Here is a 6012-nt window from a genome sequence, read left to right on the forward strand (position 1 = left end):
AGTTCAATCCCCATGTTGTGTGTAGAACCTACTTTAAAAAATAAATTAATGAGGGGCGCCTGGGTGGCTCAGTTGGTTAAGCGACTGCCTTCGGCTCAGGTCATGATCCTGGAGTCCCAGGATCGAGTCCCACATCGGGCTCCCTGCTGAGCAGAGGGTCTGCTTCTCCCTCTGACCCTTCCCCCCCTCATGCTCTCTCTCTCTCATTCTCTCTCTCAAATAAATAAATAAAATCTTAAAAAAATAAATTAATTAACGATAAAATAAAATGAGCAAATGGGCTCCTGGTATAAGCTAAAAATGTATTTGTTAAAATACATTTTGGGAACCTACAGGTGCGAAAGGTAGGACTGACATTTTCCTACTATCCCTGGATCCTCTTAAGATGGCAAATCAGTCCCTCATAATAGATATTTACTAGGCCTCCTTTGTGTATAGCATGTAGGCTGGGCAAAAGGGAGCTACACAGATGAATATGCCCTGCTCCCAGGCCTTCGGGAAACTCAGTCTTATGGAGAGACACCCAAGGAGAAATGAATGCAGAAACAAGAAAGGACGGGTATTATTGAGACATCTTGGGACCAGAGAACACCAGAACATAGAGGAAGACCTGTGACTTACTGTGCAAGCTCGTCCCCCTCTCTGGACCCCATTTTCCCTTTTGTAAGATAAGGTCAGAAGAGATGGGTGAATACCAAGCCCACATTCACAGCCCTGCCCAGCCACCAGCTTCGGCATTTTTTTGAGGGAGTACAGGTGTAGCCCCAGTTCTTCGCCTCTTACTCCCCGCCCCACATTCTTGTTTCCAAGCCTTGGCTTGTGCTGGGCATTCATCTGACTTGAGCTCTGAAAGAAATTCATCAGAGGAGGTTTTTCACATTGCTTTCTCTTAAAAAAAAAAAAAAAAAAAGTTTGGAGTCCAAAAAGACGAGACATCTGGTGGAATCTTCCAGCATCCATTACCATGGTTCCTGGTCCAGGTGGGGAGAGCAGCCCCTAGACAGGTGGGAGAGTTTACCCCTTCTCTAGCACCAGGGCTTGCTGTGAAGGATTCCTCTGAGGTAATTCTCCCACTTTGCAGATGGGAAAAATGAGAGCCAAGGATAGGAGGGACTTTCCTCACAGTTCTAATTCCTTAGCAAAAACTCTCCCCACTATTTTTCTCTCTCAGGCCGAGTCCTCCGGACAGAGCGAGCTGAAGACCCTCAGGCCATGTCCCTTCTCAGCCTGATGTTGACTGCTGTTGAGCTCAAACATTGAGTTATTCTTGCTCTGCACCGGCCAAAGGCCCGAGAAACCCAATCTCACACAAGTATGTGTAAAGGAAGAGCAGTATTTCGGTAGCCCAGAAAAAGGCCTTGGAGGCCTGGGGTATCCACCTTTAGGAGAGTCTTTGTTGCCAGAGTCCACAAAAGAAGGAATTTAACATGGATAAAACCAATCTCTTAGAGCAGCGTACACAGGCGACCAGAGATAGCAGAGAAGGAGTAGGTTGACTAGTATTTATTCCAAAGATGTTTGCCTTCCTCATTATTGGCATCTTGGGAGCTTGTCAAAGGGATCAAAAGGTCCGTCAGCCAAGCTCTTTGCCTCAACCACATCACTATTCCCATGAGTGTCATTGGCACTTTTATCATAAGTTGAAATTCCCATCTCGGTTTCAAAGTGGCCAGTCCCACAAATAATTGGAAAAACCCTAGGGACACCTCTGATGCCTACAGTTCAAAGAACTTCAGAGGCACTCTGTTGCTCGCCTTAAAATCTGGAAATCGGTTGAGAAAGTGAAAATCACCCGACATAGAAACTCCCTTCAACAAACAACCCCAGATTTCTTTTCAGATTTTTGTTAGAATGCGCTCTCTCTCTTCACAACACCCTAAAAACGGCCAAGTCGAAGATACTTAAATGTTTTTTGATGATGGTAAAATCATCATCAACGGTGTTCCCCTCAACTAAAAATGTTTATGGAGAGTGTCTTGCATGTTAGTCACCCACTGAACAAATGTTTATTGAATGCCTCCTCTGTGCTAAGCCAGGGGAAACAATAATGAAGAAACCAAATACAGCTCTACTTTAATGGATTTAATTCATTTCATTGCCTATATTCTTTATAATTCATATATTCTAGTGGAGCAGAAAGAAAAAAAACTTGATAAACAGGCACATTTTGTAAATTGCCAGTCATTATAAGTGTATTAAGAACCAAGATGGAGATTAACAGAAGGAAACGTGGGACGTTTTTAATCATCACACCAAGGCAGAGGGGGTATTCTATAGGCTGTAGATTTCACAAGATCATTTGGTGTATATATCTTTATTTTGTTGTTGATATCACTTGTATGTAAGTTACCCTCGGGAAGTATTGAATCTGGATTGAGGAACCCAGTATAATTTGGTCTCCTACTCCCCTAGGTGACTAACCTGAAATCATCCATTTAATTAAATTTCGTGGCTCAAGAATTGGCAGTTATCAGAGGAGATTAAGATAATGCTAACAGGAAAGCTGGTCACTGTTGTTTGTTTTGAAAGATTTATTTATTTGAGAGAGAGAGAAGGTGAGCAGGGGGAGGGGGAGAAGGAGAGCGAATCCTCAAGCAGACTCCCTGCTGAGCAGGGAGCCTGACACGGGGCTCAATCCCAGGACCCCAAGATCAAGACCTGAGCAGAAATCAAGAGTCGGATGGACAGAGCCACCCAGGCGTCCCACTAACTGTTTTTACTAAACACAAGCTGTAACAGACAAAGCGTGTTGCTGGCAATGAGAAGGAAGCATAGAAGGGCAAAACTGGGAGTACTCAGTGTTTATGAGGAGAGGGAGTATAGCCCATTTGGGGCTCCACATTTTAAGGGTTGATGGCAAATAGAGGCATGCCCAAATGGCTGTCAGTAGCTGACTGCATTCTCGGAACTAGCTCATGCACATCTAGGAGGTAGCCGTGGTGGGGCCAGAAGCCACGTCTGCCTCACTCACAGCTACAGCGCAGGGCCTGGCTTACGGCCTAACACAGTGTGAGTCTTCAAGTGAAATCGATGAAAATGTCTGCAGCAACTGTGACCCATTCTCTATCCCTCTCCCCACGGCCTCCCCCCAGGATAGACTCTCTGATTTCCTTCTCCTCTCCCAACCTGCCCTTAGGAAGACTCCTCCTGACCCCTAAATGGAGCCAATGACTAAGCTCCTTTCCTCTCACTAAAGAAGACCTGAACCTGTCTCTTGCTGAAGCAATGTCAAGAGTTAAGGGGCTGGAAAGGGGGCTGGCATACTGAACGGGAACGAAGAGTCAGGTAGCCCCACTTCACCTACCTGTGCTCAGATCACAGAACGTGTATTTGTAAACTGGAGGTGATGGTGTGCAAAGGATCTGAGGGCATCTGTCCCACTCTTGTCATCATTTTGACTGGGGCCACAGACCCCAATCCTCCAGAGGCTTACTTAGGCTGCAGTCTGATCCTGCCTTCTCCCAGAAGGCCAATGACCCAGGCCAGGGTAGTGTCTCCCTCCTCTCATGCCCTGGCTCACCAGCAGCCTGAACCACGCATGTGCAAAGGCACAGTTGTCAGAGCGTAGGGTGAATGGGCTGGAACAGCAGAGGCAGGTCAGACCAGGAGAGAATCCCAGTTTCCACATTTGGGAACCTGAGCACATCTCACTAGGTCCATGATTTTTAAACCATGTTCCTGGAGCCCAGAGTCAGGATAGGGAGGAGAGAAGCCCCGTGCACAGGCTCTGGGCCACCTGCTCTGCTTAACAGATCATCTCTGCCTCTAGCAGGTTTATATATTTGGGTTCCATGACAGAAAGCATTCAAAGACACAGTCCTACAGCTAATACAAAGTTTGAAAAACCCAACACATTCTATGATCTTTAAGGTCATTTTCCTCTTTCAAAAAAAAAAATCTATGAACTGTTATTTTTGAACTATTACTTAAGCATTCGTTTAGTCATCTTCCAACTCCCCCTTCCCCCAAACAACTGGTTTAGAGGCAAGGAAAAAACAAACAGAACATACATCTGACTCCTAGTCCAGTGCTCATTCCAATACATCAATATATACTCCAATATCACTACAGATTTTCAGGTAGGGGCAGAGAGAGGGAAGGTACAGCTCCTTTTCCTCCCAGCACCAAATTGTCAGAGCTTTGTCAGTTTTCGCCAGTTTTCTATTCTCCGGCTTAGAAGGGATTAAAGATCTCTGCTCTTGGAAATAGGGCAGGCCAGGAGGGGGAAGACACTTAGGGGCTTGTGACTTGTGCTCTACCAGCCCAACACAACTCACAAAACTGTAACTATCCAGAGTCCTCCTGACCATTCAGTACACAGTACCTTTCACGAGCCACAGGCCCACAAGGCTGTGAGGCCAGGCAGGCAGCTTCAACATCAAGAGCCCGGTGGCTGAAGGATGGGAACAAAACCCCCATCCTTTTGGAGCCTTTTGGTGCTTCCTAGGACAAACATAGCAGATAGGGATGTGAAAGGGGCCACGGAGGCTCAGACATTCCCCACTTCCCCCATTTGCTTTCTTGTTCCTCAGTCATGGCCTCACTCTCAGACCACCAGATCTTAGGGCTTAGCCAGATGGACTACATTTCTTTTTAAACTTCTTTTTAGGAAAAAAAAAAAAAATTCTCTACTGGGTAGAGATGAGTGGTCTCCAAAAGGTCTCATTTCCTTTCTGAGTCAGGTTCAGCCTCCCGGGGCTTGGCTTTCAATTTCTTCAGCCATGCTGTTCCCTGAGCCCTCAGAGGTCCTCTAGTGATGCCCCCTCAATTTTAAGAGCCCCCCAAAATAAGCCAAATGACTACAGATAAGTTTTTGGTACTTTCCAAAATTAAACTATTTCCCTTGGTGAATTTCCACCAAATGAGCTCATTAATTTGAAAACAGGAAGTGACACATGAAGGGAGTGAGGTCAGGTTGCTTGTGCACTTACCCTGCTTTATTTTGGGGGCAGAGAGGAGAGGATGGTTGGGACCGAGGTGGGGCCGGAGAATGGTTTTTACAGACCCCCACATCCTTCAAGGATTGGACCAAGAATCAGTGGATTTTTAAACCAGAAATCAATCCATTTCTCTTAGAATGCAAAGACCCTATAGAGACCACCGCTGGTCAACTTCCCCCAGATGGCCTCTGTTGGAGGCCCCGGAGAGCCTCTGCTTGTTTGTAAGCAGGTGTCTCCCCTCCAGGTTGGACCCGAAGCTCTTCTTTCACCAGCAGGTTTCCCTGTCCTGCAGCATTAGCTGCTCCCTCAGAAGCCGGCAGAAGCTCTGCTGTGGATGGATCAGAGGCTTAAATACGTCTCACCTGAAAAAAACAAAACCAGGGGCACCTGTGTGGCTCAGCTGGTTAAGTGTCAGATGAGGTCATGATCCCAGACCGATCCCAGGGTCCTGGCATCCAGTCTCACATGGGGCTTGCTCATCGGAGAGTCTGCTTCTCCCTCTGCCTGGCGTCTGCCCCCCCTGCTTGTGGTCAGTCTCTCTGTCTCTCTGACAAATACATAAAATCTTAAAAAACAAAAACAAAACAAACCAAGAAACAAAACCAAAGAAATAAAGCACAGTTCCCATAACCAGTTGGGTATCAACACACACACACACACACACACACACACACACACAAATGAGACCCTGATACATAAAGAGAATTTAATGGATGCCTCTGAGTAACTAAAACAAAACAAAACCAACAAAGTGGGCAGCCTCACTCCTCCCTCTGCTACCAATCCTGCAGATATCAGAGGTCTGATGGAGGAGTCTTTGACAAACTCGTAAAAATAAAGGTTGTTTGTATCTTTTAAACAAAAATTCCTTCCCAACACTAAGTTCCATAACTATTTTGACTGCTATACACAAATTCATAAAGAATATGTGTTCCTGTGTGTGTGTTTAGATGAAATCAGAAACGGTTCCTTAAAACATCTAGTTTTGTAAAGGCAGAGCGCCTTTGGAACAGCTTTGTACCGTTTCTTTGCCGACCGCCCCAAACCAGTAAGCTTGCGCGAGCCCGGCACT

This window comes from Callorhinus ursinus, unplaced genomic scaffold (genome assembly GCF_003265705.2).
Source record: "Callorhinus ursinus isolate GAN/ISIS: 27379988/994484 unplaced genomic scaffold, GSC_fseal_2.0 scaffold24, whole genome shotgun sequence".
In the NCBI taxonomy this organism is placed as follows: Eukaryota; Metazoa; Chordata; class Mammalia; order Carnivora; family Otariidae; genus Callorhinus; species Callorhinus ursinus.